Source organism: Muntiacus reevesi, chromosome 2 (genome assembly GCF_963930625.1).
Source record: "Muntiacus reevesi chromosome 2, mMunRee1.1, whole genome shotgun sequence".
Classification (NCBI taxonomy): domain Eukaryota; kingdom Metazoa; phylum Chordata; class Mammalia; order Artiodactyla; family Cervidae; genus Muntiacus; species Muntiacus reevesi.
Window position 1 is genome coordinate 112,034,046 of NC_089250.1, and position 22,126 is coordinate 112,056,171.

General features: G+C 42.3%; 1 protein-coding gene across 10 annotated transcripts in view; it reads right to left on the reverse strand.

Annotated features, from left to right (window-relative positions):
• The window catches only part of KCNMA1 (potassium calcium-activated channel subfamily M alpha 1), a 748,269-nt gene that overhangs the window by 386,041 nt on the left and 340,102 nt on the right, over nt 1-22,126 (reverse strand). The window contains exon 1 of one of the 10 annotated variants that reach the window (XM_065922691.1): nt 17,450-17,454. The exons of the other annotated variants lie outside the window; for them this stretch is intronic. The gene's annotated coding sequence lies outside the window, so the exon portion shown is untranslated. Of the gene's footprint in view, nt 1-17,449; nt 17,455-22,126 lie in introns of those variants that run through there. 10 annotated transcript variants of the gene reach the window in all.

A 22,126-nucleotide genomic window follows, 5' to 3' on the forward strand; every position in this document is an offset into this window, starting at 1 on the left:
ATGCTGAGGCTCTTGGTTTAACATATTTTGAGAATATTTTGACCCTATTTTGAGAATCCCTGCTTTAAAATCCTCATAAAATAAAAAGTTTTCCTTTTCAGGACATACTTTCTTTTTGAATATGGATGTAAAAACATCTTAAATTAATTATTTTAGGTATGCACTATTTGCACAAAATTCCCTTAAAATATCTATAAAAACATACTTCAAAGACTTCTGGAAGGAAAAATAAATGGCTAGAACTCTATCTTGAAACATTATTCAAAACCATTTTCACACTCTAGTTCGATGAACTAGACAATGCCAGAAAGATATTGTTGTTGTTTTTAAATTAAGTTGATATATCTTGCCCCATAGAAAGCTACCTCATAAATTTAGAGATAATGTCACTACTGCTAATAAGAAGACTCAGTGCCAAATAATGATGCCTTTGAACTGTGGTGCTGGAGAAGACTCTTGAGAGTCCCTTGGACAATGAGGAGATCAAATCAATCAATCCTAAAGGAAACCAACCCTTAATATTCACTGGAAGGACTGATGCTGAAGCTCCAATACTTTGGCCATCTGAATGTGAAGGGCCAACTCACTGGAAAAGACCTTGATGCTGAGAAGATTGAAGGCAACAGGAGAAGGGGGTGACAGAGAACAAGATGGTTCGATGGCATCACTGAATCAATGGACATGAGTTTGAGCAAACTCTGGGAGATGGTGAAGGATAGGGAAGCATGGCATGCTGCAGTTCATGGGGTTGCAGAGTTGGGCATGATTTAGTGACTGAACAACAACAACTGCTAATAAAATGATTAAAACCCTCATTTCCAATATATAGGCTTAGCAATCTGAAGTCCTAGTTCCATACAGGAGTACAAAAGCTGAGGAGACTTGGTTTCCAAAGATAGTACCCAATAGAAGATGGAAGCTCATCAATAAATGATATCTTTTATTGTTCAGAAGAAATAGTGCAGAAAAATAGCTGCCCTCATAGCCTCTAAAAACAAAGGAACCAAAGGCTGTGGTTCTGTGCATTTTTTTCCCCTGGAAGTGTCTAAGACAGAGGAAGGCCAGAACAATGCCTTCTGTTTGGGCTCCACTCCTGCAAGAACCTTCTAGCAGTCATTCGGTTGCCCTATCTTCATTAGAATGCAGGTCTGCTTGGCACCATCTCTCCAACGGCAGTCACTTTATCACCTTGAGTAGCTATTGCAGATTTTGTTGTAAATGCTATTCAATAACACAGGATGGTTGAATGTTTTTAAGCCTTGTTTCTTTTTCCTTTTCTTTTTTGCTTATTTCTACTACTGAAAAATCAAGCCACTCAGATGCATGTGGAGTGACAACTTGTAGTCTTTCTTCCAAAAGTACCTTCCTCTGCTGCTCTGCTGAGGGGGCCTCCAAAGGAGCCTAGGGAGACACTAAGCATTTTTTCCTATTCTGTACTATCATCACTAGTTTTCTTCTCAGTCTCCCAAATACAATTTCCCTGAGGGTATAAAGTGTGCTGTTCACATCTGAGTCCTCAGCATTCCCTTATTTATTCCACAAACATGTAAGGAGTACAGTAAATATTTATCCCTGCAGAGCAAGCTTTGTGCAATGCCTGGACATACAGCAGGAAATAAAAATGGGCCCTGCCCTCACGTAACTCATTGGTAGAGTCAACCAATGGTCACACGAATGAGTAAAAACTACACATGGTAAGAAGGGTGCTAAAGAGGAGGACAGATAAGCTTTGTTGATTGTGGGGTCCATGAAGATGTCCCCAAAGGAAGGATGAGAAAGAATTAACTAGAGTAAGATGAGCATTTCACACACAGAAAACAACATATCCAAAGGTTCTGAGCAACCATCCTATTTGTGTTTGCTGAGTGAATGGAGGAACCAAGATGGTGCTACTCACTCAGCATGACCGCTCGAGGTGAGGGAAGAGGAAACATTGACTGTACTGAATTGAATGAAGACGCATTGTCCTCAAGAAGGAAGAGGATGACTCCATTCTGAAGGCAAACAAACTGAGGCATGGGGAGCCTAAATGTCTTGTGCAACAGGCAGAGCTTTACTGCATCATAACTGATAAAATTATATATATTTAAGGTGTACAACATAATAATTTGATATATGTGTACATTGTCAAATGATATATGTGTACATTGTCAAAATAACACATCTATCCCCTTATATAGTTATAATTTTCTTGTGTGTGTGGTGAGAACACTGAAGACTTCCTCCCTCAGCAAATTTCAAATATGCAATACAGCATTATTATCTTCAGTCTACATGCTACACATTGTGTCTCAAGAAGCTACTCATCTTATAACTGAAAGCTGTACTCTTAGACCAACATCTCCCCCACCATCACCCAGCCCCTAAAAACCATCATTCTACTCTCTCTGCTTTTGTAAGGTAGACTTTCTTAGGTTCCATGTATTAAGTGAGATCATGAAGTATTTGTCTTCATGGGTCTGGCTTATTCCACCTAGCAGTGTCCTCCAGATTCAGTCATGTTATTAAAAAGTGGCAGGATTTCTTACTTTTTTGTGACTGAATAATATTCCATTGAAGACAGACATATAAATATAGACATACATTACATTTTCCTTATCCATCCAACCATCAACAGAGACTTCAGTTATTTCCACATCTTGGCTATTGTGAATAACTCTGCAATGAGCATAGAGGTGCAGATATCTCTTTGATTCACTGAAGCTTTTTGTTAAAAATACACTTCCAAATATTCTAATTCTAAAGGTTTGAGGAAAGGCTCTGAAATCTGCATTTTTAACCAGCACACCATGCCACTATCCTCTGCAATTCTGACACCTTTCAAGAGAGGTCTGTTTAATTCATCAGTTCTTCTCTGGGAAGAAGAACTTAGAGTTTTTAAAACCCAGATTGCCAAATTGCATCCCAGAGCAATGACGTGAGCATCTCAGAGGGGAAGGGCCAGGCATTAGCATTTTTCTGATGCATTAGAAGATAAAGCTCCTTAGGTAACTGCAATGTGCAGCCTGGGCTAAGATCCACTAATAGCATGTATCTGAACTCCCACTAATAGCACCTAAACAGTGACTGGGAGGCATCTCAGGGCAGAAGCATGTGATGACCATCAAGGGCCTGGGTTCATGCAGCCCAACACGGAGAGTCAGGGCTCTCTGTGTGTGAATGGAGAAATGCCTGGTTCTCCAACACCACTTAAACGACCCTGGAAAAGTGGTCCTTAGTTAACCCAGTCATTGAGTTTAAAAATGACTGAGTCTTTAACCCAGTCTTTCCCCTAGACACCCACACTCCCCTTTGAAACCAAGGCCAGCAGAGAGGCTGTGGCACGCTGAACCTTGGGGTGGTACAGGATGGAGTCAGAATCTGGTGATGATTGGACCATTTGCTGCCACTTGAACATCAATAGCCTGAGTAGTTTCAGCAAACTGTTCCTTGGCTCTGCAGGGTCCTTTGAGCAAGCACAGCCATCTCATCTCCTGCTCCTTGGCACCTCTGGGTCCAGGTACAGGGTTTGGCCCTCAAGTATTCAGATGGGTAGACAGCTGTTTCTTGCCAGTGGCAATGCAGGCCTTAATCAGTCCTTCCCAAGAAAGAGGCAAGATCAGAACGTATAAGTAGGATCTGGTTCAGAGATCCCACAACTCAAACCAAATCCACATCTTTTTCAGCAAAGTGAAGGTCATGTAAATGCATGCATTCCCACAAACTTCTATACAAGGGTGTGTAACTCCCTTGGCAAAACTTTAGTAACAATAGCATGTGTTGATCCCTGAGAACCTGGGACAAGAAAGAGGATGATGAGGACCCAGAAGTCCCTGGAGAACCTGTCATTGGGATGATGGCTCAGTGTCCATCCAAACACAATAGCTAGTTCCTATCTGGTCAAGCACCCTATCCAGTGGCATGAGGGTGAACTGTAGGCCAGCACCATGCAACAGAAATAGAATTCAAGCCACATTTGTAACTTTTAACTTCCTAGTATCCACTAAAAAAAACTAAAGCAATATTCACATTTTAAATATTTCATATTTAACTCAACATATCCAAAGCACTTGAGGGCATTAAGAGGAAAAGTGAAAGTAGCTCAGTTGTGTCCAACTCTTTGCAACCCCATGGACTACACAGGCCATGGAATTCTCCAGGCCAGAATACTGGGATGGGTAGTCTTTCCCTTCTCCAGGGGATCTTCCCAACCCAGGGATCAAACCCAGGTCTCCCACATTGCAGGCAGGTTCTTTACCAGCTGAGCCACAGGGAAACCCAAGAATACTGGAGTGGGTAGTCTATCCCTTCTCTAGCAGATCTTCCCAACCCAGGAATTGAACCAGGGTCTCCTGCATTGCAGGCAGATTCTTTACCAACTGAGCTATCAAGGAAGCCCTATTAAGAGGAATGTAACCTTCAAAACAGAGCCTCAAAGACTCTGTGGTATTATAGTGGGTGTGTTGGGTGCACAAGTTGTGTTAGTAGTCTAGCTGGGAAGATAAAACATATACACAAAAAATAATTAAACATATATATTAAGTTGTAGGGAATAGAGTGTCCTCAAAATGTGAAAAATGATATGTGCTTTGGAACAGCAAGCAAGGAGAAGCAGGGAAATCTATACATCAAGGAGGAAATTCATTTATTCACTTATTCATTACTTCAACATGAACCAGGGTCTCCTGCATTACAGGCAGATTCACCAGCTGAGCTACCAGTGAAGCTCAACATGCAAGTATTATTAAAAATTATTAATGAGATACTAAACACAATCGTGCACCCAACACACCCACTGCAATACCACAATGTCTTTTGTGATGCCACAATTGTTGCATTTAGTGAAAAGTTGTCCCATTAAAACAACAAAGTAGTGCTTGGCAGAAAAATATTTTGTATTGCCTTAGTTTTGAGGTTTGTTTTGAAATTAATTGAGGTTAAAGAAAATTTGAAAATGCAGTTCTTTGGTGGCACTAGCCACATTTCGAAAGCTTGATAGACACATGCTAGTATGCACTGGATTGGGCAGCATCCAGATGGAACATTTCTTTTCTTGCAGAGAATTCTTTGGTGTAGCACAGCTCTAGACCTTTAAGCAATTAGAAAAGGTCCTATTCTCTTTCTACCAGCCCAGGATGACAATGCTTGGAAGTATCCTGAGTGACATGGATGCTCCCTCCTGTCATGGAAAGGAGCCTGAAGGTTAAGGGCTAGAACTGTGCACTCACTCACCACCACGTGACTTTGAGCAGATCATGCTCTGTGCCTCAATTGCCACATCTGTCAGAAGGGAATAAGAACAGCAGCTACCTCAAAGAATTATGAGGATGAAATAAGTTAATAACTGTAAGACACTTAAGTCTTTACATTTGCCACGTAGTAAGTGCACTATAAACAGATGCTAAAGAACTAACTTTCTAGCACGATGTCCACTGATTGGGCACTGAGCACAGTGATACAGCGTATTCCAGGATGCTCCTACTGGAAGATGCAAAAAATCTCCCTCACCTGTCAACAGCTACCAACCTTCTAGATGGCAGTATCATTCATTAATTCACTCAAGGAATATTGACTGAGTTCTTACTTTGTACCAAGCACAGCAACCTCAGGCTGAGATATGTTCCAGATTGTGAGTCCCTTTCCTATCCTCCAAATTGTATCCTCCTAGTTCTCCAAGGCCAGGATAGAGTACCACCCTCTTCAGGCTCCCTTCCTTATTCAGGTCTGAGCTCAGGAAGGCTCCTCCTAGAAGCCTTTCCTGACTGTACTTCCTAAAGCTGTGTCATGGGTATGCAAGCAAGCAAGCCTATGCACACAGGTGCACACTCCACTGGCCTGTCCCCTTACACCATTCATATCCTTTGCTGGCTTATCATTCCCTGAAATTACTTTGCCTGTTTACTTCTTTACTTGTTCACTGCTTACCTAACCTCAAGAGAAGATAAATTTTATAAGAAGAGAAATCTGGTCTGTTTTGTCCTTGCTACACTCCTTGACACAGATCAGTGGCTGGAAAATAGTAGTTGCTTTATATAAAATTGTTGAATGAATTCCCCCCTTGATTATAGATTCTCCTGCTTCTTCTAGCTTGATGTTTCAATGCACATATTTTTCACATTCTGAGGACACTCTATTCCATGCTACTTAATATAGATTGTTAACTATTTTTGTGTAAATGTCTTGTTTCCCCAACTAGAGGTCAAGCCCCTTGAGGCTGTGTACTGAATGTTACATTCCTCTTAATGCCCAGCATAAGGCATACCCTCAATGAATACTTGTTGATGAATGAATGGGAAGGATAAAGCATAGTCCCTAAACTAAATTTTTTGGTCACACATAGTGGACTATTTCTACAAATAATAATTTGCAAAATGAAGTAAATATATATATGCATACAGCTATATGTGTGTTATGTTTCACATTCTAATTAAAGGAAGCTATTTTTGCAACTGTTTTCCAGTCCAAGAGTAAAACTGTAAAGAATAATGTTAAATGTTAGATCATTAAGTCTGCTTTCTTTAATTATACGGCCGTGTTTCAAAAAAGCTTTGAGTCATTTTTAAGATTCTTTGCCAAGAGTACAGCACGCTACATTTAAAATGGCATTTATCTTAGTATATGCACTTCTATCGCAAATGATTTGTTCTAACAAAGCAAATCCTTGGCAAAGAGCAGCCATTCCTTTCAAATCCCCTATGAAGAAGAGATCCATGAGAACATTATAAGGACCAGAGATGAGAAAGCTTGGGAAGTTCTCTTCACCAGAAATACTAGGATACACTGTTTTAACAGAAGCATCAATGTGTCTACCCTCTTCAATTTCCAATCCTATGACACTTATTTTTTGTAAACATTTTCTGTAAGATAGCTGCAAGTCCTCAGAACTTATAATAAAAGTTCCATATAATAAATTATGGATATCAATATACATCCATATTTTCTTTCTCTCTCTTTCATTCCCTTTCTTCCTGCCTCCCTCCTGTTTTTCTTCTCTGTTTTTCTAAAACAAAAATCAGGAGGTCAGTCCCATTTGTTCTTGAACAATTAAGCGCACAGGCCAATCATCTGAAGCAGAAAAAAAAAAATCCCATAAAGGCTAAATTATGTTCTGATGTACTTATTACATGAAGAGTCTATTATGATTAACTATTATACATGGGAGATGAATTGAATTCACATTTATGCACCTCATCTATTCCTAAGAAAAGCAGATAAAAATTTTATAGCAACCTTAAAGGTTTGTGAAAATGGATCTTAAAAAAGATCAATACTATAAGGTTTTAATGTCAAATTGAGACGATAGAAAAGATGGTCCACAGCAAGGGCTCAATTTCCAACAAAAAAATTAAAGAGTTAATCAGGTGAGCAGAGGAGAGCATGGTCATTCAGGTGGGAGCTGTCGAGAAAGGAGCTGGTAGAACTCTGGTTAAGATAGTAAGGAGTAATGGGCAGAACTGGAGGGCGGAAAACAGCTCACTTATGATTTCATTCATCCGTGCCTATGTACTGACTTCCTGTTATATTTGAGATAACATTTCCAGCAGAAGGGACATCACGTAGAACAAGGGACAGGCAGAGGCCCCTTTCTAGAAATTAGTTATGACAAGATATGCACAGTGTGATGTTTACATGTACATACAGGACAGGGAAGGATTTTTATTTATTTACATTCTTATGTTGCCTTTCTCTTGAGTATTGAAGGTTTACCCTTATGATGACATCTAGAATTTCTCTAGGCTTTGTGAGATTTGCATTGCAACAAGGAGTTTCCTCTCATGGAGCCTATCTCATCCTTTCTCCTTCCCTGTTGCCATTATTAATCAGGGGATACAGTTAATGACCCTGACAAATCATAAAGATTTCTCCTAACTTCTTCAAGTGTGACTATCCTGATCAGAGCCTGCAAGTACACCCAGCAGTGAACCACATGCTATTTATAGGCTTAAAACCCAGGCAGAATTTGTATCACACACGATGAAAATCCCAGCCTCTCCCAGGACCCAGGATCCAAAACAAATCTCTTCTTCCCTAAACCCCCAAAGGATGCCCATATGGTTCCTCCCAGATATGTGTTTAATCAGAATCCCCTCCTCCCCTGCAATCAAGGAACACACAATTACTGAGCTAATCATTTAAATGATGCTAGTGAGAAACAAAGCCATTTTCCTTGTTAAAAATGTGTTTGCTGTCCTATCCATTTATCTGTTTTCTTGGCAGTGCTCTGCATTAATTTATTGCTCAATAAAGCACAGACACCAGCAGACTTGCTGAGCCATGCCTAGTAGAAAGCCCACTATTTCATCCTACAAAGACAGCCTGCGAGCCAAAGGCAGAAACAAAAGCACATTGGGCCTCACAAACCCTGGCTGGTTAATCCTGGCTCCACTTACTCTCCCAGAGATTCAAAAGGGAGGCAGGTGTATAGCACTGGGGAGAATGCAGGTGGCTAAACAGTTATTGGCTATCAGAGGAAGTGGGGTAAGTTTGGTCTGTTAGCCAAGTGCCATTGGGTTTCCTTTATGTTGGATGGTAAACCTCACTGCCACAAGCGATCTCACAGTGAGCTTTGACGGGAGAGAAAGTAAGAAGGGAAATGATGAATATGAAGACAGGGTGGGACTTGGCTTGCCAAGGTGTCTGTCATTCCAGGAGATTCTCCCTTTAAATGAAAGTGATGCTTGTGGCTTCCTCTGCAGTTAAGTTACAGGGACTAATCACAAGGCTACTGTTCAGATCTTTGCTTCAGTGCAAAACCTTAGCCATGATTAGCCTGTGTATGGAAGGGTTTGTCATCTAAGAATCTCTTTCGGGGTGATCACTGGATGATCCGGTATGGTCAATCACACAGACACAGGTACTTTCTATTTGAAGGCTTTGACCTCAGAGAGCCTTTATCAAAGGTTCATCAACAGAGAGTTGAAGGGATGGCTACAAGCGACAGGATTCCCTTCCAGACTTCTTATCCAGCACCAGTCTAGCAGGAGTTTTCCAAGGAGACTGAGCCCAGGAAATCTGGGCTTTGGCTCAGGAACCTAATAGTGAAGGAAGATGTTTCAGAGCCAAGAAAACTGAACACCAAGGATAATTCCAAGGATTCAAAAAAGTCATTGACTGTTAACTTTGATCATTTTGTCCTGGGCCTGAATTTTAGGGGAGAAAACTGGGACCAAGAGAGGAACTGACTTGTCCGGAGTCCTTCTATGAGTCAGTGGTAAAATTAGGAGGATGGATGACAAAGAAGGAGGGGAAATGCACAGAGGGTCTGCCTTCAACTCAGTGATTGCTGCCCCAGAGAGGGCACACCTGGCCAAGCTACTCACAAGCAAGAGACACAAAACCACAACAAAACCCATAAAACAGATGGACACCCTTCCTCTCTGCAGGCAGTTCTCAGCAGGCTACACTGTATTATCATTATTCAGCAGAAGTACAAGAGGGAGGAGAGAGGCACATGTAACACTGTCACCAGGAAAGAGAAAATGCCAAGGGAGGTCCAGCACGTGCCCAAGTCCAATCTATTCATGCAACCCCCTTTCTGCATCTCGCTGCATTAATAGTAAAGGGTGAGGCGATGCTGCCTTCTGTCTCTGCCCAAGGGTGCCCTTGGTGAAAGCACAGGAAGGCAATGGGAAACAGCCACTGAGTTTGCAAAGAAGGTGTTCAGTTCACCAGAGAGAGGAGGGAAATGCCAGCAGGGGTCTTCACCACCCCAGTCACATGCCATAGTCCTTTCACCTCTGAACCTTTTTCAAAGGATGCCCCAGGCACACTGTCCTCGGTGCTCTCCTCCACAGTCACAAACCCTACCAGGCTGTGTCGCTCTGCTCACGATCCTTCCTCCAGCCACTCCTGTCCCTACGACAACATCCTTTTCTGAGCATGGACAAGAAGTATCACAACCTCATTGGTTAACTGGGCTGCTTTTCAGAGCAGACATGGCACATGTACACAGAATTTGTACCCACTATGTACTTTTATTTAATAAGATGATCACTTCCATGATCAGATCACTTGGGAGCTGGGGTCGTTCTTTATATGCCTCCCACCATGTGCCTGGAGTATGCTCTGAAGCTAACATGTAGACACTGCAAACAGAATCTGCATCCCAGTTGGGAATAACAGCCTCAGAGTGCCTCCCACTGCAATGGGTGGACAGAGGACACGAGAGAACACTCGCTGACCTCGCATAGGCAACACTGACTGTGGAGAGGGGCCTTGGGGTCAGGAGACCTGGTCTTAGTTTCCTGCACAGATCCAGGTTTAAGTGGTACTCACTTCCAGGGGTTTGTATGAGGAGTGAAATCTGTGTAGGATACACAGAGATCAATTTAGGAACTCCCTTGAACCAAAACCACAAAGAAAGGCTAGTGACTGAGCCTGGTTTGGGAGTATACTAATAACAAAATAACCCTATAATAACTTAATATAACAAATATAAAACTGATGACATAATAAATTAATAATAGAATATTAATAGCAGCCACCATGTATATGATATATATTTTGTGCCAGGCATTCTTCTAAATATTTTACTTGTAATAACTCATTTAATCAAACCAAAACATTTTAGAAGGTAAGTACTATTACTATCATATCCACATTATAAGCTGGGAAACTAAGGCCCAGGACTGTTGGGTCATCGGCCCAACATGTTAAATGGCATAGAGGTGATGCTCTGATAACCGCTCCTCCTTCCTGAGACAGGAGCCAGCTGCATGGTTCATCCCCTCTCTCTTTGTGTCTCTGTCATGAGATCTGCAAAGATGTTCTCAGCAAGCTGTCCCTGCCAAATAGAGAGCTCTGACTTCCCCTGGAAAAAGCCCTCTGTCCCCCAGGGGAACAGAGGAGGAGGTGAGAAGCTGCTATCTTAGTCTATTCCACCCACCAGCAGAGTTTGCAGGGCTGGGCTCCAGGCCAAATCTTAACAGGAAGAACCATCACTGGACCTCTATGCCAGGAGCACAGAGTCGTAGCCCCACGCAATGAAGATGGTGCCTAATGTAAAATGCAGAGGTGGTACCTGGTAAGCTTTCCCATGATGTGGCCAGGTTCTGGATGAAGGGACTGTCGACTAGCCGATGAGTTTTTAAACTTCTGAATGATTGACGTTGTCTCCGCAAGCAGAGGAATTATTAATAGATGAAACGATCGCACTGTCCATGTGCCAACCCGACAAAGAACCTGGGTCCACAACATGGACACCGGAACCCAAGATCTGCCCCTGACAACCCACCTCCATGAACAGGGAATGTCTTCAAAGTGAGGGTGACATTTCTCCTGGGGTTCATTCTCTGGATCACGGAATCACCACAAAGGGCCTGATCACTGTTCACCACGTGACTGGCTCTACCTTTTAAGTAGATTCAACAGATCACACTTCTCACCACACACTGCACCAAACTGAGTCCAATGCACCAGATTCTTCCACTAATCTCCTAACTAGTCATCCTAATTCTGTGCTTGACTCCAAGCACTGTGGGTCACTGGGCCAGTATTGATTTTCAAAGCTGCTTGAGAAATCGGCAGTTATCCCTATGAAAATGAGTTGTTGAGTCCTTTTGGTTTCTAAGGGTCCCTCCAAGGGACAAAAGGATGTTGGAGATATTTCCTTTCCATCTAAATAGTTAAAAGATTAAACCCTGCCATTGAAGGATGGCATCACCAATTCAATGGACAAGAACTTGGGCAACCTCCAGGAGATGGGGAGGGTCAGGGAAGCCTGGCGTGCTGCAGTCTATGGGGACACAAAGAGTAGGACATGACTTGGTGACTTAACAACGAACAACCCTTTCGTTAAGCAATGCCATCCAACTCAATCACACAGACCCCAACACCATTCAAAAATAAGCATGGCATATTTCTCAGGTCAGTCTTGCTGATCATAGGTATATGATCAGTATGCTTTGACCTTTGTGACAGACAGTCTACTTAACTCAGTGCACATCGAGCCAATGCAATTTGCATTTAAGAATTTGAAAAAAGTTGGCTCAGCATCTGTGGTAACTTGGGCTACCTGCTAGGTGCTGTAAAGAACAAAAGAGAAACATAAAATATGATTCTCTCTTAATGAATATATATGTCCCATGGGCTGACAAAATGAATACTCAACAAACAGCCTGACAATCATAACAGACTGTGCATAGTTAAAAGGAACTATGGGTAGGAGAGATAATAAAAGCCTTAGGAATTGAGAAGCAGATGATCAGTGAGGTTACAATGGCTGGGGAAATAATCTATCAGAAGTAACAAAGGTGATAAATGTGAGAAATGTAATCCTAAGTGCACTGTGTCCTGTAAAGCAAAAACATTCAGGGCACTCGATTAAAATGCTGCTGCTGTTTCTCACTCCTGCATTTGTCTGGAAACCACAAAAAGAAAGTGAAAGTCACTCAGTCATGTCTGACTCTGCAATCCCATGGGTTCCTCTGTCCATGGAATTCTCCAGACAAGAATATTGGAGTGAGAAGCAGTCTCCAAACTCCAGCCTCATCAGAGCATTAGGGAAACCTGTCATGGTGATGAAGACAAAAATAACCCCCTCCCCACCATCATATTGGGTCATCCAAAGCAATTCAGGAGCTAAAGCAAGGTACAAGGGATTGGATGTGGTAGAAGTTAAGAATCATGTGACTCAATTTGTAAAAGAATATAACCTCAGCTTCCCAGGTGGCACAGCGGTAAAAAAAATCCTCCTGCCAATGCAGAAGATGCAAGAGACAAGGGTTCCATCCCTGGGTTGGGAAGATCCCCTAGAGTAGGAAATGGCAACCCACTCTAGTATTCTTGCCTGGAAAATTTCATAGACAGAGGAGCCTATCCATGGGGTCACAAAGAGTTGGACATGACTAAGCACGCACACACATGACCTCAGCCCGGTGGGAAAACTGAGGGACAGCAAAGTTACCAAAGCTGCATAGCTAAAAGGAAAATAGTCTTCCAGCCACTATTCACTATCCCATGGCTAGTCAGCTTTGTTAGTGGAAGCTGATTGAGTAGACACACCACATATGAAACTGCGAGTGTTACAGACATTCCTAAATCCTTTTTCTCATACAGTAAAAATACACCTGAAGACTCCTGTGTGATTTATAGGAATGGAGTCAATTCTAGGCTCATAGATCTCAGAAATGTTCCCATTTTTATTTTTTATCTTTTGGAAGCTTCAGCATTTTCCTTTCTACCACCTGCAGCACTGGGGCAGGAGAGGCTTGCCTGGTGGAGCTGAAGAATTCCATTAAGCTATGACAAGACTAATTTTGAAATTATAGCAAGTCTTCTAAGATAACATGACACTCTACTACATTTAGAATAATTATCCCATCGACTATTTACTTAAACATTTTAAAGGAAAGGAAAGAAACTGAGGTGGGTGTTTTAGGCTTTATTTTAACAGATTTTTTGAGGGTAAATAGAAAAATCCAAAGCAGCCATTGAAAATATTTGATCCCATGATGAAGCCCTCACTTGCTACAGTGAACATTAATGATGGAGAGAGAGAGGCAATGGAAGACAAATCTACCCAGCAGGAATACAAAGGGCAAGCCTGAACAAATTAATAATACCACTTCCCAGCTAACTGGTACTTTTCATCAGGGAACCTCAACATACTTTACAGAGAATACTTATTTTCCTGTCTCAAAGAGGCAGGGAGATAAATGGCAAGCCCAAAGGTCACATAGGAAGTGTGTAATGACTTTAAGAATAAAATTCAGCCTTATTCCCCAGTCTCTGGTCTAACAGGTTCCTCCCTTCAAACTTCCCTGTGCCTTTCACCCTTGTTCTTTCAACCAACCACAGTGTCTTTGAAAACATCCCAATTCTTGTCCCTCTAACAAAGGACACTGTATACCAGGGGCCACTTGAGACCTAAGAAAACATTGTCCTCATCTTGCAATCTAATCTACACTCACCAATGTGCCAGAGATCGCATGAATCACCAGTGGAGGGGGAAATGTGTGGCTCCTTAGAAGAAGACGCATTGTCAGACCCTGGAGAACACCCCTTGGGTTATCTGATTCTGACAGTATGAAAGTCATTTTGCAGCTCTGTAAATTGTAGATAAGTGATAGCAATGCAAATACTTCTTGTCTATAGACATGTAAATTATGTCCTGTCCAAGAGAGGTCCAACGGACTTCTCCCTCCCCTTGTGGAGAAAACAGTTTTTGCACATTTGCACATTCATTCTAATATTTCTGATCTACAAAATGTGTCTGTTCTTTTCAATAGGTTATAACATCTGCCTGATTCCCTGATTAGGAAGTAGAATAAAATCTTTAGCATGTATTCATTTTGATATCTGACAGTCATGATTTTACCCTTGTTGTGAAAATTATTTTTTAACACCAATTCAACCACAGAAATGATGTACCCCAAAGTTAGAAACACAGATGGGAACAGCATGAGATGTCAGAACTCAGATGAGAACTGATGAAGAAAATAGGTTGAAAATTCCTCTTGCTCATGGTAGAACTATAGAGCTCTAAATATTGGGTTGATCAGAAAGTTTGAGTTTTCCATAACATCTTACCAAAAAACCTGAACAAACTTTTTGGCTAATCCAATAGAGATTAAGGGATGCTTTTCTTTTGGGAACAAATCCATAAATTAAAAAACCCCTAGGGACTTCCCTGATGGTCCAGTGGTTAAGAATCCGCCTTCCAAAAATAAAAAAGAATCACCATCCCAATGCAGGGAATGCAGGTTCAGTCCTTCATCAGGGAACTAAGACCACACATGTTGCCAGGCAACTAAACCTGCACCTCAGCTAGACAGCCTGCGTACCACAATTAAGACCCAACACAGAAATAAATACATACATAAATATATATTTTAAATATAGATATAAAATATCTGTAGACCAGGTATTTTATCCTCTATCTTATCACTACCTAAATCTTAACTCAAATATAAGCCATGTTAACTGGGTCCAAGACCTCAGCTCTGACAAATGTCAATGGACAGGGCAGACTGCAGAAAACCCGACACAGTTTTTGTAAGGGTTAGAAAAAGCCCCACCCCACCACACCCCACCCCCACTGGATGAAACATAGTCCTATAATGGTGTTCATGGTTTGGCATATGGGATGCAGATTTTATGTGTGAGCCCTTTCTTGTGCCTTCAGCTGGGCACCTTTGGGCAGCGCTCAACCCGTAAAACTGTACATGGTGACCCAGATGGAAGGAATACTCACAGCCCAAGATGCAGAACCATTAGCAGGAATGTACAGCTAGAGAATGGCTGCTGCTCAGCAGGGCAAGAGAGAAACCGAGGGGCCTATGTCCAAGCTGACCCAATCTAGACCACTGAGGTCCAACAGCATCACAGACAATCACTAAACTCTGTGGCACCCTGCTCCAACCACACATAGGGACTGGATGCTTTCCCTGGGGGGTGGGGGTGGGGGGCGGAGGGTGGCAGTCAAGAAGTAGCTGAGCGGCCATAAAAAAGAATGAAGTGCTGGTATATGTTGCAACATGGATAAAATTTGAAATCATTATGCGAAGGGAAAGAAATCAGGCACAAAAGATTGCATATTGAATGATTCAATTTCTATTCAGTGTCAGAATAGACAAATCTATAGAAATAAAAAATAGACTCATGGTTGTCTAGGGTTGGCGGATGGTGTGGAGAATTGAAGGAGTTTCCCTAAGACATCCCAAGCTGTGTGTCTGGATGCTGTGACAGTGACGATGATAAAGCGATCAGGCTTTCTGGGAAGGGAGACTGCAGTGCAGGCTCACAGGAAAGCTGACTTCATTCTCCCAACCCTTATTACTGGCTAGCTCTGCCTCTATCCTTTAATAAGCTCTTAGAAACACATTTTTGATTACTATCACAGCCGGTTTGCCTCAATTTTTTCCACTTTCCTTCCACCACTAAGACCTCATTCCTCACCCCCTTTATTCTTTGCTTGACAGATGGCAGAACAGAATCTGTGCAGACTGGGTCCCTTCACTGTCCTGACATCCAGGTCAGGCTCCAGCCCCCTCTACAGCTCCAGCCACAATGGCCTGTTCTCAGTGACTCAGGTCTGCCTTCCTCCACTCCCCACCAGGCTCAGGCAAATGTGACTGCTCTGTCTGAAACATTCTCTCTGATCCTCTTCATCCAACTTCTTTCTCATCAGGTCACTTATTCATCCCTTCAGATCTCAAGCCAAGGGCTGCTCTGGGGAGCCTTTCCTGATCTTTAATACACGGCTCTCAGAACAACACTCCACTATCGTGTGTGTGTGTGTGTGTGTGTGTGTGTGTGCGTGCGTGCGTGCGTGTGTGTGTGTGTGTGTGTGTGTGTTCACTCAGGCAGGGCAGGTGCATTTGAATTCTCTAAGTTAAACTCACACATGATCAGATTCTGTTGACCAGATAATGGTCAGGGAATTAGAGGAGGACAGATCCCTGCTGTGGAATAATTTTTGCCTGTCTTGCCTTTCTCCATTGCCTCCCAGTCTCCAGTCTGTAGCAACAGACTGATAAGAAACACAAGGGGCCCTGGGGCCAGACACATTCCCACCTCTGTCAGGATGAGCTTCCCTACCTTTGGATTAGACCAGGGAGAACAGAAGTTTGGAATCACGTTGAGCGGAACATATATAAGCTTTGGAGCCACATAGGCCTGGGTTTAAACAGCAGCCCTTTCCTTCTTTGTTGGTCGTCCGCTTACTCATCTGTGATGAGGGATGAATGAAAGGAAACAACGGCTGCGTGTATGGCCTGGTCTCTGCAACATGGTCTCTGCAACACAGCTTGTAAATATCCATTTCCTTTCTTCATTCATATCTTCTTCGTTCTTTATCAATAATTTCAGTAAGACTTTATTTCCTCTTCTGCCAGTCTCCAGGTTATCTAGATAGAACTTAAAACCACCACTGTCTAACTCGAGGAAGAAGAGAATAGAGGTGGAATTCCGTTTCCCTATCAGCCAGTCCACTGCAGCCTGGCAGTCCCACAGCCCCAAAAAAAACCTGAGTGGTCCCCAACCTATCCAGGATGCTGCTGATTAGGAAAGTGACTCATGCTGTACAGACTGCCTGGGACGGACAGCCTCCCTGTAAAGTTCTTGATAAATCCCAGTAAATGCCAAGAATGCTCTGGTCCCTTCACATACTTGTCATATTAGGTCAAAACCAGAAGTCACATTAGTGAAAACTGAAGGAGGATGATGTGAGAACAGGATTCCTTGACACTGAGGGCAGAGGGAGAGAATATGGTAGTTGTCCAACACTTCTAGACACTTACATATTCCAAAAATACTTAATTGAGTGTTTATTATGTGCTGGGCACAGAGTAAGATGCTGAGGATGGACATAACTGTAGCAAAAACTAGACTGCAGCTACTCTCAAGGAATTTAATTTATCAACATAGGTAGACACTCATCCAGTAGTCGCCCTCAACAAATGAGTGAACCCAAACGGAGATAAGAATGTGAAAACCTGAGTACGGGGAATTCTCTGGCACTCCTGAGGTTAGGACTCTGCCAAAGGCCCAAGATCAACCCTTGGTTGGGGAAGTATGATCCCACAAACTCCACGATGAAAGAAAGAAAGACAGAGAAAGAGACAGAGAGAGGAAGACAGAGAGAAAATGAGAGAGAAAGGAAGGAAGGAAGAAAGAACACAATTCTAGAAGAGCAGCTAACAAAGGAACAGGGTGAAAGGAAGTATCCCAAGAAAGTTGCACTTGAGTTCACTTTAAAAGGAGTTGGAAGTGCTATCCATGTGAAAGAAGTGTGTTGGAAGGGATATGAGAAAAAGAGAAAGAATTCTCCAAACAGAGGGAACAGCATGTGCAAAAGCACAGAAGAGAAGAATGAACCTTGGGGCTTACGACGAGGACAGTTCCTGATGCCTGGGGGTACACTCTTGGCTAGAAATACACCCCTGCAGTAAGCGCCTAGAACTAAAGTACTGGGACCAAAGTCTTGTCGACCTCTTGGACAGCAGAGTAAAATGCAACTGAAGACAGACTGAGATTGACCATCAATAATTTTTTATATTTCTCAAAATGAGCAAGGTTGTGATACAGGCATATTAAAATGTTAAAATTCAAGCAGAACCAACTTAAAACATATCTTTGACTGACAAGGCATGCATTTGTAATTTTTTCAGGGGAGATTGTTAAGCTGAAAATGAACTAAATGGCAGTGTTATTTCTCTGTAAACATATGTAATTGCCTTTTAAAGAATTCTCACATGAAGGTTACAGCAGTGAGTGATAAACATTCATTTATTTCTCACAATATCAGAGAATGGGACCAGCATTAATAAGCTGCCTTTTCCTATTTCCTTTTAAGCGGTCTCATTTATCGTGAGTTTCTGTAAGCATTAACAATTTGTAAAATGAGTTAATTGTATTCTTGGAGGTTTAATAAAATCTACCAACTTGAGTAATATCCTGAAGGTCTTGAACTTTACCCACAAAACTTATAAAAAGGAGTAAATGCATTTAGCTGAGCAGAACATCCCATATACTTATAGATAGCATATATTATCCTTACAATGGCCAAGCTAACTATGTAAGAATACTGCTGACAGACTCTCAATCATGCTGAGCTGCAAAAGGATCCCTCCTTTAAAGTTTAAAAAATGTTCATGTCAATGTATAAATACTGACAGAGAGCCAAGCCAGGCATTCCGAATCCAAAGACTTTGGTGGTTCAGACTGAGAGAGAGAGAGACAATAATCGAGTTGAATTGTTGAAGAGCAAAGCGAGGATTTCAAGACCATCCATTGATCTTTAACAATCATTGGCATGAGGGAAACAGGGAAGGGACAGTGAAACAGAGGTGAGAATTAAGATGTCACATGGATTACATATAAGTTTCAACTGTTTAATTTCACGTTGTTGTGTTGTCTCTCTTTTCTTTTTAAATGTGATTTTCCTTTTCCTCACTAGAAACTCAATTTGCCAACAGGTAGTAAACTGAATGACTCCAGTTTTCTCTTATCCTGTGTCCCTGGTCATTTGCCTGGAGTGTTATTAGGTGTGAAACGGGATGTGGCACAAGGGTGAAACACCAGGATCTGGAGTCCAGTTGCCGGTGTACGAACGCTGGGTCTGCCCCCTTCCCAGTCATGTGTCTTTGGAAAGTCAGCCACAACCTCCAAGTGCCAGCTTCCACGTCTTCGAAACAAAGAGACTGAAGCAATACACACCTCATGGGGTTGTTGGGATGATTAAGTAAGATGTACGAAAGATACTTAGCTGTATAGGTTAGTGATCAGCGTCCCTCTGCTGGAAAGAGGGGCAGTATTTACAAGGTGGGAGAGGAGCTCATCCCCATCTGCTCCCCACCCTCCCAAATCATCCTCGGTGGAAGGGTCTCTAACCGCCATCACTCACATCCTATCCCAACAGACAGCATGTTATAACTGGGTCCCACCTGCACAATTACTTATAAATATGTTTCTCTTGAAACTGCATCTTTCTAAATTTGTTTCTTAAATGGATCTTTATATTACTACCAGAAATGGAAAGCCTGCCTTACTAGTCATAACGAGAAAGGAACCATAAACATAGAGAAAAAAAAAAAATCATCCAGATTCTCTTGATACTGTTACCCCAGCAAAGGCTCAGAGCTTGAAGCTGATGACCACACATTAGAGAGGTCCCAAAGAGATGACAGAACCAAGTAGATGGCAAACAATGTAAAAGAAAACACAACCCTCTCACCACGTGAGTCTGCATCATCTGGTGCTGGGGCGACACGCCATGTGAAATCCTGGTAACATCCATCTCTCACAATGTCATCTAGAGTGACTTCTATCACAATTCGTGGGGGGGTTTATGGATAAACAAGCAGTGTCACATGGCAGCTGAGAACAATTCCAATATTCCCTTGGAAGGAAGGCTCCCAGTTAATTCTAGCCCATTCATTTCTAAAACAGCAGAGTGAGACATTACAATTTGTGAAATTTACATATCTGTGAATTCCCCTGGCAAACAGCAATGTATCAGCATATATATATATATACACATATATATAATATATATGGGAGGTGGGCTACTTAAATTTTATGCATCCTCAATCAGACCTCCATCTCTCTTGAGGTTAAATTTCTAAGTTGATGGTTCCTACTTCCCATCTCTGTCTATCAATGCCTTCGACCCAAATATCATGTGAGTCCACCAGTACACATGTCCTTTAAAACACCCTAAGTGGGAACCATTACCCGTTGAGGATTAAAGTAGACATGTAATCACGTTTCATCCCGAGCTACTGCCGTCATCTAATACAAATGCCACATTCACTTAGGAAGGGTGTCTGTACACTGTAAATAGCAGGGGAATAGAAGACGCTTTCCTGAATCGGCTTGCTCAGCAAATCTGAACTCATTCAGCCACAGATCCAGTTAATTCACGCTTCAGGGTTTGTACCACTCTAATAAGATGAATGAAAAAGCAAAGGCATACACATGGAGGGAGTCCCTTTGCTGTGCATGCAATCAACTTCTGCTTCATGGGAACGTATTACACAGATAATTCAGAAGCACCTGACAAACGATCCGTGCAATTCTGGAGTCTGCCCCAGGAAAGTACATACTCTCTATGTGCACAGAGAGGCTCTTATCCATGTTAGTTCCTCCTCTCCTGCCTGTCACATTCGCTTTAGCAATAATAGATGATGTTGTCTCATCCAGAAACTCCGACAGCAACAGGAAATCCCAACCTGGGATTCTAAATTTGACCACAGATCATTCAGATGGACAATGGGAGTTACCTGATTTGTGGACTAGGCAAAAGCCAAAACTTTCTGTGCATCCAAGAAAATGTATTTGTAAGTCAAAGGCATTTATTTCTTAGATGGAAGCTGGCGTGAATCCTGTCTGCGAAGAGAGAGAGAGAGGTTTCCTGGAAGGGGGTGGCAGGCTGAGTGCTGAAGCACCGGAACACGTGTACAATCTGAAAGCACGTCAAGTGCTTTTCCCCACTCCCATCACCTCACACATCACCTTGGAGGGCTGACAGGTCCCTGATCACTCAGCAGGCAGGCAGCAAACTCTGAGGGCAGAGGGAGTTAACTCGGCCTTATCTTGAGCTCCTCTATTAACAAACTTGTCATCACTTAACCAAGCTGTTAGTCACTGGAACAATTTGATGGAAAGAAATTTGTGTCCCAGGGAGAAACAAGTTGACCCAGATGGGCTGGCCCGCGGGATCAAGTGGCAATAAACTCTGTTATCTCTTCTAGTCAGCAAACAAAAAGCTAAGTAAACATAGTTCGTTATGAACCGCTCCACGTATCACATATGGTGGTCATTATGCAGATGAATAAGCACCTTAAAAATACACTTAACCTGAAAACTCCACCGGAGTAAGTGACTTCTTTCACTAGTGACTTGGGTTTATTGATCTGAAAATTAATTACTCTTGTCTTGACAAGGCATGAGAGGACAAGTTAATAGAGAGTTCCAGTTAATCAAGTACCCAGTTTATACAGATCATCAGTTGTCTGCTTTGCCTTGGGAAGAAAGGGATTAAGAGCCAAGGGACACCTCTAGTCCTGGTTGTGCCACTGGACACATTACTAAGCCTTTGTAGATCTCAGCTTTCTTCTCTAGAGTGTGAAACTATTAGATTGATGAGCACTTTTCAAACTGAACGTGGAAACACTCTGGTAAAGAGCTCACATGTAGTGTCTTCAAAATTAACTTATAACAAAATATTGGCATTAATTAGTTTCCTTAAATGTATTGACTAGTGAAGGAGACACTATTGTCACCTCCATTTTACAGATAGGAAAACCAAGGCTCAGAAAGGTCGACAACTTGCCTGAGGGTCACCCAGCCAGCCAGAGGCCAAGGTAGGACTTGGAACCCATGTGGTCTGGCTCTTAACAACACCACATGCTTCAATAATGGTTAATAGCAGTTATTTGTTGTTTAGTTGCTAAGTCATGTTTGACTCTTTGTGACCCCATGGACTATAGCCCACCAGGCTCCTCTGTCCATGGGATTCTCCGGGCAAGAATCCTGGAGAGGGTTGCTATGTCCTCCTCCAGGGGATCTTCCCAACCCAGGGATTGAATACCTGTATCTCCTGTGTCTGCTAATGGCTAATCAGTTATAGCCAATCAATTGACAGACTGTCAGCTATAGGAGATTTGAAACTTAAAAGTCTATTCTAACCAAACCAATTCAGCAG